The sequence below is a fragment of the Amphiura filiformis genome, unplaced genomic scaffold (assembly GCF_039555335.1).
Source record: "Amphiura filiformis unplaced genomic scaffold, Afil_fr2py scaffold_116, whole genome shotgun sequence".
Classification (NCBI taxonomy): Eukaryota; Metazoa; Echinodermata; class Ophiuroidea; order Amphilepidida; family Amphiuridae; genus Amphiura; species Amphiura filiformis.
In genome coordinates, this window is record NW_027305580.1 from 125,136 (window position 1) to 138,155 (window position 13,020).

Here is a 13,020-nt window from a genome sequence, read left to right on the forward strand (position 1 = left end):
GTGTGTACATACTTTTACGCGTGTGATCAACGTGCCGCATAATGTACACGCAAGAAACTACACTAAGCCAACGCAGCACACGCTGAACTTCAAAGCTAGTGCCGGTGACTTGAGGTAGATATACAGACTTATAATGCAGTTGATTTGCGAAATTTTCATGCACACAAATATTTTTTCTTTCTGTTCACAAATTAGCAAAAAATTGAATGTTGCTGTAATAATATGGTTTAAATTTAATGCAAATAGCCAAATTTTTTGGCAAATTTCGAAAATTTTGGCTAATAGTAGTATTGTTAGTCAAAATTGGGCTATTTTTGGGGAAAAATTGAGAAAAATTTTGAAAAAACTGTCTGAACAAGATGGTTTATTACAATACGATGGAAATATTAGTTGAACATGTATGCGATGTTCATAACACAGTACATACATGGCGTGTGGGACAGTCATACACACACATCAATGGACCGTACCATAGCACAACCAACGATCCCGGAGTAACAAGCATTGGAGTTGGTATTAAATTCCAATTTTCTTTGCTTTACCTCAGTTGTTCGGCTCAAAATTAAAAGGGGACGTATATGACAATAAAAGCTAACATGTTATGGAAAAGAATATCTATTTTTATGGAAATATTACAATATGGCATAATTATCTCTAAATGAACACAAGGTTTTTTTTGCTATCGGAAGGGAAAGAAGAAACAAAAAGGAGAGAAGATGAACAAAGAAGTCACTTGGTACCCATGGGATTCGAACCTTGGACCCCTCGCATGCCACACAGAAGATCAGCAACCTGTAGCCACACGGGTGACGTTGGCCCAGCAAACGATTCCCTGGGTATATGACTTAGGCTGATTGCATCATTGGATCACGTACAATGCATGCACAAGCAGTAGTTTTAATAGTGAGATTTGGTGAGACCTGGTTCAGTTAGGGTTAATTAATTTGGACCCCTTACATTTTGGCCTTAATGCTACCCCTCGCTGGTGATGGTGTTTCAGGATAGTATTTCTCATGTTCCCTAAAAACATGGCTAAAAATTCATAGAGCTTTGAGAAGGAAATTGCCTTGGTGCCCTTTTATTAAATCCATTTTGCCTTGGTGGTGCCCTTTTGAAAGCAACCAAAGGCAAAAAACTGCCTTGCCCTTTTGAGCACAAACCTTTTTCCCTGAGCACCTTGTAGTCTGCATCATACGCACTGTTTAGTGAAAAATTGGACTTGACTGACACACACTCTTTCAAACCTTTAACTTCATGGATATATTTTTATCATGTTTATCTAGACTTCCCATGCAACTAAACTGATAACCCTGCAAAGTGTGAAGAAGCTACTTTTTGTGTGACCAGGCAGGCATGAACTAAACATCTCAAAAAAAGTAACTAACCCCCCTTAAATAATGACCATTATTCAAAAACGGGTGATTGTATTACAAATCTGTAAAATGCGTTGGAAGCAGAATGTATCTCTGCACATTTTGGCACCTCATTTGTAGCAATTGACTAAATATTGACGTCACAGCGTACATTTAAATCAATGTAGCCCAAGATTTGAAAGTTGCAGTAAATTCTATTGATTTTGCATTCAGTGTAATGGAAGGAAATCTGTGTAATGATATCTGAGTGTTTTTGTATTGTAAAAATTTGTATGTAAGTGCAACTTTCAAATCTGGACCTCACTACATTAAATTGGCCGGTGTTTTATTGTTTTCTAGGCTATCGTATCAAATGAGGTGTCAAAATGCGCAGAAATAAATTCTGCTTCCAACGCATTTTACAGATTTGAAATACAATAGCCCCTTTTTGAATAATGGTCATTATTTAAGGGGGGTTAGTTACTTTTTTTGAGATGTTTATTATGTTATCATTGGATGTCATTGATTATTAATGCTCGGCATGCTAGCCATAGGCTTCAACATAAAAGTCTCAAGTTTTGAGATATTTTCTCAAAAAATCAAGAGCTATCTTAAGAACCACTGAACCAAAACTGCGCTTGTTTACTCATTTTAGTGCATTTTTCATGCTGATTCCAAATAGGGTCATGAAAATGAACAATTCTGAAATTTTTTGAATTAAAAAAAAAAAAAATTTGAAACTTGCCATCTGCAGTCGACCCCCCCCCCCCCCGATATTTTACCCCCTCAATATCACGATATATGGAAAACAATGGCGATGCCCATCACTATGGACCACAATGGCCTCAACCCAATGGCATAGTCCAATAACCTCAATTAAACAATCATAATTTGACCTCAAGTTGCAGAGTATTGAGTTTTTTGTACTCAAATTTTCAAAGGTCATTCAATGAATGTACAAATGTATTGGGGTTAAAGTACTTTGCCCTGATAGATGAGCATGTTGGGGATCCTAGTGCATGCCTTCATTCGTAGGCCTAAATGATGAAAGAAAATTAATTCAGGAGCCCTTACAATCATGCAAAATTACATGAAGCCTTACTAGTGTAGTAGTGTGTAGTGTGCATTAGAGAAACTTACCACTATTGTACTTAAGTTATTGCATGGAAAAAGCTAAAGATAGAGCTACATGTAGGCTGAGCTACCATAATTTGTTGTGCTTTTGCAAGGTAAGTCCGCCCTAAGATGTAGGGCCAAAATTCATGTTAGAATCTTTGAATTGATTCTCGTACAGATCTCATACACAGGCGGGATCAAAGTTGATTATTGTTTCCAGAGTTGGACATTTATAACACATCTTTTATGCGTAGCACTACTTGCACTACTTGAGTTTACATTACATTTTGACATAATTTTAACATATGTTGACCCATTTTGTGTAACAATTCCTGCCAAATTAATGCAACCTATAAGTTTGATTTTTTTTTCATATTAAGAATTGTGCATGTTTGTGCATGTACTAAGCATGTTCTTATAGTGATTGCACAATACATGTAGAAAGTGTGACAATGTAATTTAAGAAATTGATTTTGAGGGATTTGTATAATGATGCCATGTAAGACATGGTTCGATCACACTGTCTCAGGGCATGGGCGGGGAATCTCGCAATAACTTAGCTCCACCTGTGCTCCACCATTTGAAATTCACCCTCCCTTTGTGGGAAATTAATGTCATGTCTTCCACAGGGGGTGTATGGATGTCAACTAGAATAGCCCATTCATGGGACAACAGTTTTTGCTGTACATTTTCTGTCTACATGTACACTGTTTCTTGTTTGATTGTACTCAAATCTTCCTGCATCAAATTCATCGGTTACCATGGTAACCATTGTGTAATTTATGTTATCTTTTTCAGCAGGTGGAGCATGATGACATCCAAGATACCGATGAAGGTTGTGTTGCCTTTCCTGGTGATCATCGTCGTCATCATCAGCCTTATGCAGTTTGGACGCCCACATGTTATCTTACTCCTCCAAGCAAATAGGTAAAGTTGGGCTGGTTCAGAAGGATGTACTTGTCGGTAGCATGTGTCTTCTACATGTAGGAATTACTACAAAACTCATCTCAAGTGGAGTTCACTTAGAATCATCCTCAAGTCCAGTGGCGGCACCAGAAATTATTTTCGGGAGGCATGGGGGGGGGGCAAAGATTTTTTTTTGTGGGGAATCAACAAATTTTGCCCCAAATTGCCGCAAAAAGTGGAAATTTACGTAATTATTTTTTTGGGGGTTTGCCTCAAAAGTGTGTGTGTGTGGGGGGGGGGGGGCAAGAAAAATATCTTGCCCCCCCCAACACCACCACTGCCCAATTCACATGGTTTTAGACAGAGATAATTCCTAAACCATGGTATTTATTCCTAGCTATTAGACTACAAACAAAAAAACATTTTCTACGGGCCCGACTGACCCCGAATTTGCAGTTTGGAGAATTTTTATTTTTATTTTGTTAAAATCATTTAAAATCAGCCATTTAGGGGACAAAATGTATTAATTTTTGCTGAAAATGTTTAGAAAATATGTTTGCAAAAATGTTTTTCAGATTTGTCAGATTTTGGAGAAAATTTCGGGTAATTTTAGCCTCCAGGAAAAACAAACAAAGAAATGCCCGACCAACTGACCCTACTTGAGATGTCTGTCGGTTAGTAGAACAGGGTGAGTTTTTTCGTCGCCCTACGTAAAAATAGACACAAGCCACTGACAAGTGCATCCTTTTGATATGGATGTGCAATACATGAACTGCTTTAAAAACTTGTAAAAAATCCAGAATACCTGTGTTCTTTTGTACCGTAATAACTTGCATTATTCAGTTGTCAAATTTGGTGTTGGTAGTGGAGGACAAGAAACACCAATTTTTTGGCCTTTACATTCACTTTCAGGACAGTAGTGGGATATTTTCGCTGGGTTAATTTTTTACAATTTTATCAATTCTGGACAGTTTAGTGGATGTTTAATTCGCATTTCCAAATATATTCACATTAAATATTAAGTGTAATGAATATTTACGCTGCCTATTCGACTACTGAGCCATTCCATGTCAACTCCTGGGATGTGCACCGCAGCACCTCTTCAATTTTTTTCTTTTTCTGTGTGGTGCTAGATATTGGTGAGAAAGTAAAATGCTGAAAATGTTAGCTTCATACTCCATTTCGTTTTCCCGTGTACCTAGCAAGTTGAAATTTAGGGGAGTCAGCGTAAAAAATGTGTCGCTACGCGAAAGACGATGTTTGGAGGGCCATAAATGTATAAAGGGAACCCATACAACTTTTAAAATATGTATCCTGGGGTACTTCTTTGTGTAGAATTCAAATCTGCCATCAGCAAACTTGTAAGTCCTTTACTTAAAAAGATATAGGGCTCTCAAAATGCAACTTCATCCATCCAGGACCAACTTCGGGGGGTCAGAACTCCAAAAGTAAAAATAATTTTACTGTCCATTTTTTGGTCAGTCAAAGCCCTTTGGTGGGACTTTACTCTTATCCCATATTGAGCCTATTAGAATACTATTAGCTGAGATATTACCCATGCAAAACCCCAATTGTACATTTTTTGTAGATTTTGACCCCCCTGAAAACCAATGTCAGACATTATGCCCCACCATCAACTTCTGGTATGTTGAAAATATGTCCATGGACAACATTTCTGAGAGATATTGGCTTTGGGACTCGATGTCTTTAACACATCAGTTAGGTTTGCCTACTCCATAGAGTTGTACACATTGTTGATTTCGCATGTAATGACTCTCTATGTACAACTCTATGGAGTAGGCAAACCTAACAGAAAAACTTTTTTTTTTTTTTTTTTTTAATTTCGGTACCGGCAGGGAATTTCCTGCCCGGTAATAGGATTATCGGGCGGACTCAATTCCCGGACTCACTCAGAGCCTTACCAAGAATATTCCTTATGACATCCTAAGCACTATGTAATATTTTTATGGGGTCAAAGGTAATTAAGGGATCACTTCCGGTTCTCACAGATTCATTTGTCACTGCTGGCTGTGCATGCTCGCGGTCACAGGCGAACGCAATCAGATCTCGTTTCCTATTGTTTTGGAAACTCTATAACTGCTCATATCTCTTGAGTTGGTTGTCCAATTTCAATGTGGATTTCTGCAAAATGTAGCTGTTACAATCCAATTAGAGACTGAAAATTACTGACTTCAGACCGATTTTGCTTGATCACACCACGATACCTGGCAGCTATTGCAGATGTCTTTCTTGCACTACACCCTCACTTATATTTGTATAGCTAAACAGAATGAAAAGGTGGAGATATATATCACAATCAATTCACAATTCTGACATCTTGAAGAACAAATATTATGAATTTTATTCTGATTGATCACCCAGTGGCCAGTACATGCACTATGGACCACAATAACAATAGCCTTATCCCAATGACATAGTTCAATAACTCAATGAAACAATCGTAGGGCAAGAGTATGAGTTGTTGTACCCAAAATTTCAAAGGTCATTCAATGAATGTACTAATGTATTGGGGTTAAAGAAATGTGGCCTGATAGATGAGCATGTTGTGGATTTTAGTAATGGGTAAATGCTAGGGCCAAGAAAAATAACGTTGACTTGGTTGTCCTTGACTACCTTGTTGCAGACAGGGTCGGTCGTTCAGATTTAATCTTTTAAAACTTAACATTCTCCCCCTCACAGTTCAAGTAAAAGCTCAGATTCCCCTCTCAAAGACCTAAAAAACCCACCCCTGCTTAAATATTGAACAGTCCCTTATGTGGTGTGATGAAGCAGCCACAAAATTAAACATTTTGCTATATCATAGACCCTATGGATTGTTACTTTGGCTCCAAACTGCATAAATATCTGCCTTGCAAAAAGATTTATTTTTTACAATCACAGCCAAAATTAACTTGAAAATAAATAAAGACTAAATTAGGATCTTTCATTACTGTAACTTCATTCTTGTTTTAATACAGTTTAGAAGTGTAAAGAAACTATTTAAATATCTTTTCAGGATATGGCAACATTTCTGAAAGAAAAGGAAAACAATTCTCTTAATTTCCACATTTACAAATGCACAGTTTAGGGGCTGTGTAATAATTATTTAGTTGCATTAAGCGTTTCTAATTCTGTATTGTTTTCCTAAGCATTTTTAGAGCATTTTATTTAAAAGGTGCCCAATGAATGTGTCCCAAAAATTGCTTTCCCCCTTTCGGCTTGCCAAAAATTACTTCCCTCCTCCCTTATAGCTTAATGCCAAAAATTTTTTACCCTCCCAGGTTCATAATTATTGCACAGCCCAGGCTATTTATCCTCTATTCAACAATCATATCTCAACATTAAACCTGATTGTTGTGGAGTAGAAGTTTTCATACCCAGCACATTCAAATTAAAGGTTGTTCAATGAATGTACGAAATGTTTGGGGTTATAGAACTGTCCCCTTAAGAGGCCTGAAATTTTGGGCTGAAAACTGCATTAAGCAAAGAAATAATACTGTGTAGTGATTGATAGAAAAATATATGAGGTATTTGGGATATTTAGAGGGTGGGACCAACAATAGGCCAAGATCACTGGGTCACCACCCTCTCTCATAAGACCATAAAAAGTTTGATGAACTTCACACATAATTTATTGAGAGCTTTGAATTTTGAAAAATGCCTCTGGCTAATAAAGTGCAAAATGTGTTGGAGCAGAGAAGAGCTCAGAAGTTCAAAATGTTCTTTGCTTAAGAGCCTCTAACAATTGTGTGAGTGCATTTCAGATGATGCTGATTCCATCATGGTAGTTGGTGAGAATAAAAAAAATTTTTGTCAAAATACTTTGATCCCACTTTTTTTTTACTTGTTATCAGTTATACATAAGCCCCTTTATCCAATCATCCAAAAAGTAAGATGGGATCTTGTTGGCGCACATTTTTATTGCGGGTCAAAGTTCCACTTGTCTCTAAAAAATTATTTTTTATCTTCAGACAATTTTTTTAATAACACATTATTTTCTTGAATGTTGAAGACTATAATGAGCAACCAGTATTAATACGATTTTAAAACGTTTTAAGCGACTGGGTCAATAGACTACCGTGTCTACTTTTACAAAAATGACAAAGTCACCACAACGTAAAATAAAATGGACTTGTTATACCGCCCTCATACATGTGATCACTCTCGTGGCGACTTGGCTATTTCTGTAGGAGTTTCCATGGCGTCTTTGCCATTTCTGTTCTATATTCCGTGGAAGCTTTTATGGAGACTATGTCATTTTAGTTAAATTTACTACCTGACATATTAGCACCAACAACTCACATGTAAAATATGAGCATGCACAGCGCCCTCGTTCAGCTTGAAAAAATTATTGAAATTTCAGCCTCTCTGAGCCTTACTTGCAAATGGTAAACTTTGGAGGTGCATAACATCGTGCGCCATCATCATCCCAACCTGCATTTTGCATTTTTTAAAGTACCAAATGGTTACATTACAAAAACCAAGAAAAAATTGGGATCTTGATGGCGCACAAAATCAGTAAATCCAATGATTTGATGAAAAGCACCCTCGTGCAAACTTCAAAGCATCATAACGGGCTGCGCCATCAAGATCCCAAGTCCGAACAAGTTTGAAATTAAAGACCTCCATGGCAAGTTTCATTTTTCAGCAAAAAGTTTTTGGGATTTCGTTGGCGCACAGAGTTAACAGAGGTCAAAGGTCAAAGGTCAAAATTTCCTATTTTTCGACATTTTTGCACGCCTGTATTATTAAGCGCGCCAACGTCACCTGACTCTCCTAATAGGATTTCATCAAAGAAGAGGTAATTCTCTGCAAGAACTGAAAAAATTAGCTTGGGATCTCTTGATCTTCATATTTTTCTGATTTTTTAAAAATTGACTCATTAGCCTCATTTTAGCTGCACAATGTGGGCTTTTTACTGCATCACAAAAAGATGCGCCAACAAGATCCCAATTTTATTTTTCATCGTCTAGCTTCTTTGGCGACCAGTAGACAAAAAACAAGCAACAGCTAATTGGGATCATGTAGGCGCACTAATATAAAAGATAATATAAAAGAGGTCAAAGGTCACGCTTTGTGCCAAAATGATGCATATTTGCCTATGTGCAGCACGAAAGTGGAACTTTGACCCGCAATAAAAATGTGCGCCAACAAGATCCCATCTTACTTTTTGGATGATTGGATAAAGGGGCTTATGTATAACTGATAACAAGTAAAAAAAAAGTGGGATCAAAGTATTTTGACAAAAATTTTTTTTATTCTCACCAACTACCATGATGGAATCAGCATCATCTGAAATGCACTCACACAAGTTTCTATATGAGACATGTCTGGTGATCCCCATTGAAAAAAAAATTCGGCACAAAGTATGAACTTTGACCTCTATTGAATTAGTGCGCCACATGATCCCACTTTTTTTACTTGTTATTAGTTATACATAAGCCCCTTTATCCAATCATCCAAAAAGTAAGATGGGATCTTGTTGGCGCATATTTTTATTTTGGATCCCAATCCGCAAACCTTAAATGGTCTAGATATATGTTGTGAGTGCAGTGGGCAGGAAAATTTGCATATTTCCGTACTGTTTTCTTAAGCCTTAAGACCTTTTTTTTAAAGGTGCCTCATGATTGTATGCCAAAAATTGCTTGCCCCTCCCCCCTTTGGCTTGCCAAAAATGTCTTCCCTCCCCCAATTTTACCCTCTCACCAGGGCTGATAATTATTGCACAACCCCTTATTGATCTGGAGTGTTACATCAATAAACAATATTTGTTGTTTGGATTCCCTTGTCGCCACTCATTAGCCTATCTCCTCCTTGCTATTGGCTATTATAGGTGAAATCCATACACCCCCTATGGAGGACATGACTTTAATATCCCATACAGGGAGTGTAGATTTCAAATGGAATCACCCATTCAAAGAGTCCCATTTGAAATTCATACTCTGAGGAAGATTAAGGTCATGTCTTCCATAGGGGTGTATAGATTTCAACTGGAATAGCCCATTTTGGAGCATATGACACTGATTGGGTGATTCAATTTGAAATTCATACTCCCTGTGATGAAGATTAAGGTCACATCTTCCATAAGAGGGTGTATGTATTTCAATTTGAATAATAACCCAATTTTATTTTTCTCTTCAGGTCCACAGAATTGCCAGTGACTCTATCACCACCAGTCCTTGTAGACTCCAACGGTGTGGCAGCTGGGGTCATCCTGTCTCTCCAGCAACAATCAAAGAATGAACCAGACCAAGCTCAATTTCCTGCCACCAACACAAAACCCACCATCAGCCATGCTTCCTCTCACCAGCATATCCATACAGATGCAAAGACCATGGATAGAGTACATATATGTCAAGCACAAAACAAAGCTGTATTCATCAAAACACACAAAACGGCGAGTACCACCGCAGCATCCATATTTGAACGGTACGGCTATAGTCACAACCTCATGTTTGCTCTGCCGTGGATTACTCATATATTTGATGAGAATAAGTTGTTCAATCGAGACATGGTAATGACTTTTAGGGTATGACCATTTTGACATGATCACAAACCACGGCCGGTTTAACCGCAAAGAAATGGAAGCTGTTGTACCGCATGCAAAGTTTGTGACGATTATTCGGGATCCCGTTGGGCAATTTGAATCTGCGCTTGGCTATTTTGAAATGGCCAGTAATTTAGGTATCTCTAAGAAGCCTGATCCACTTGCAGTCTTCTTGAAGCATCCAGCCAATTATTATAAGAAAAGTTTTCATATGAAAGTGCAAAGTTGGAATGGGCAGCTGTTTGACTTGGGTTTGAATCACAGTTATTGCTCTGACACTAGTAAAGTAGCGAAACACATAACTAAACTAGATAAAGAACTAGACTTGGTTATGCTCACAGAATATTTTGATGAGTCATTAATTTTGCTGCGGAAATTGATGTGCTGGAGCTATGAACAAATTCTATACCTCCCCAAAGGAGTTCAAACGACGCCTTTTACCGTTACAGTGTGTCGGCGCAAATAGTCAAGAAATTGGAGTGGAATGCAGCTGATGTGCAGCTGTACCGTCATTTCAACAAGACCTTTTGGAGGAAAGTCAACGAATACGGGCCAGATTTTGAATCGGATCTGCAGGAATTTCGTCAACTCCAACAAAAAATGTTGCATATGTGCATAGATACGGACAAGGAAGGATGGGGTGATTATCGGGAGACGAAATTTGCACATAAGAAAAACGCTCCCAAAATATGTGATGATTTGGTGAGAACGGATATTGAGTTTGTGCAGCTTATACGTTGGAAAGAGATGGAGAACGAATTCGGACTTGCCAAACTATTAGGGATGATCGCTGGCGGCATCATTCTTATAATAGTAGTGATGACTGGCATATTAGTATTAATAAGTCGAGTTGTGCAATGGTTTTGTCGCACCGGTGAAAAAACAGGTCTTCAAAGCAACTACAAGTACGCAAAGCTCAATCAAAATTCGGAAGTTTTATGAAATGTAGTTTTGTGAAATTGTTGTCCAGTAAATATTGTGCCAAAAGGTTTGATGTCATTTTATTTTCAGCAGAAAGTGTTTATACAATAAATTTTTAAAAAAATTGTCAGAAACCTGGTTGAATTTTGATGCAAAGTTTGTGTAATATAATAACGCAAAGATGTCTTAATTTTTTTTCCTGATGTACTTAATTGTTATTTTCTATTTTTTTACAAATATTTGTACTGGAAAATGATGTGTCTCACCTTGCAATGGCAATTCCATATGTAGTCTGCCATACCCCTGTGAGAACTCTACCTGCCTATTGGTCAAAAAGAAGTTTTCATTATCAATTGGACCAATCAGCAACATTTCACCACACCAAAAAATTGGGGTGAATTATTTGCAAAGCTCCATTCTGATTGGTGATTAAAGTGAAGATTCCACGTAATTGACCAATCTGAGGCAATGTTAGATCGGCAGGTAGTGCTCAGGGAGTTAAGTGAAGTCTTACATAGAGGGAATTGGCTAGGGTTAATTATTTTGAAATCCATACTCCCTTTGTGAAGACTCAAGCTTTTAAGATCTTCCACAGGGGGAGTGTGGGGTTCAAATCTAATAACCCATTTTGTGTGTGATAGAACAAGTTTGAGTTGCATTTATTGTTCAAGTTAATTTTGTATGTTCTTTATGTAAAATTTAATTGCAAGAAATGACTTTCTTGCCTCACACAAATGTGGAGAACATGTTTGAGTTGCATTTAATGTTCAAGTTTTATACATTCAAATGCCACTGAAATTTGCAAGAAATGACTTGTACTTTATCCAGAGCCATTGGAAAAGGAGGTGTACTTAGGTTTGTGAAGAGTATTATTCATCCAGGTAGTAAACAATAATGATATTTGAACTGTAATCTAGTCAACTGGACTTACTATTTTTGAGTGGGAAATTTTCACATCCAATCCTGAACGCATCATCAGCCCTACTGATCATCTGGCGGTTAAAGTTCATTGACCTGTGAAACGGATGTTGTAGTAAATGGTGGTGACCTATGATATTTCAACATCCGTTGCACAGGTCAATGCACTTTTACCGCCAGATGATCAGTAGGGCTGATGATGCGTTCAGGATTGGACGTGAAAATTTCCCACTCAAAAATAGTAAGTCCAGTTGACTAGATTATAGTTCAAATATCATTATTAAGGTGTACTTAGTATTATTATGCTATGTGAGCACAGCCATGCTGGATTGTTACTTATGGGGAGAGAAAATGAGTTTTTTGTTCTATTTGCTTCTTATTGGCTCTGTAACCCACCTTTGCAATGCTACCTGTATATTACCAGCAATTGTCAGTCACAGCCAAAATTGCCATTGACTTGTGTATCAATTTGACTTGAATCCAATCACTTGCGATTTTGCAGCATTTAGGCAGATGGTTCCAGCAATTGCCTATCACCGCAACAAGTACAATAGCATACACATGACCTGCCACCCGAAGTGAGCGCGAAGTCGCAAGTTGGTAGTTTCGAAATGCCCTGGCTACTGCATTGAGCATTGATGCAGGGCGTAACCAGCTTTCTTGGTCGGGGGCAAATAAAATTTTGGGGCACAGCCGAAAAAAAAAATTGCAGTTGCATCATACAATACATATACTGGTTTTGTTTTTAGAGAGACTGTACACATGTCTTGGAGCTTTCAAAACGGGGTTTATTCAGGACACTATTTTCTACCCAATATCAGGATGAAAAGGGCTTTATTGTGACAATGTTGTCGCAAGAGTGCGCATAAATTTTACACTATTTTGGCCCATGATCAGGGTGAATTCTAGTGGAAAAGAGGCTCCTTGTCCCTTTTCTTTTCCTTTGGCCTCCAAATTTTCTCTTTCATTTTTTGTTGGAAGGGCACTTTTTTCTTTCATTTTTTGTCAGGTGCCCCCCCCCCCACTGGGTACGCTACTGCGTTGATAGTCTTTGTTTCCCTTGTGAATGGCCCATTGTGCCTCCATTCACAGAGGACATACAGACATACTTTTGGCTTGAACAGGTAAGCAGCAAACAAAGCCATCAACTCAGTCAGCCTGGACGCCTTGAAATTACCAACTTGCATACTCTATACTCATTTCGTTGTTGCAGGTCACATATATGCATGACTGTGTTTTTATTGTATGCTCAAAATGTAT

General features: G+C 37.9%; 1 protein-coding gene across 1 annotated transcript in view; it reads left to right on the forward strand.

Moving 5' to 3' along the window:
- Nucleotides 1-9,896, forward strand: part of LOC140145019 (uncharacterized) — a 46,079-nt gene extending 36,183 nt beyond the window's left edge. The window contains exons 7-8 of the mRNA XM_072166810.1: nt 3,267-3,395; nt 9,516-9,896. The gene's annotated coding sequence lies outside the window, so the exon portion shown is untranslated. The remainder of the gene's footprint in view (nt 1-3,266; nt 3,396-9,515) is intronic.
- The last annotated feature ends 3,124 nt before the right edge of the window (nt 9,897-13,020 follow it).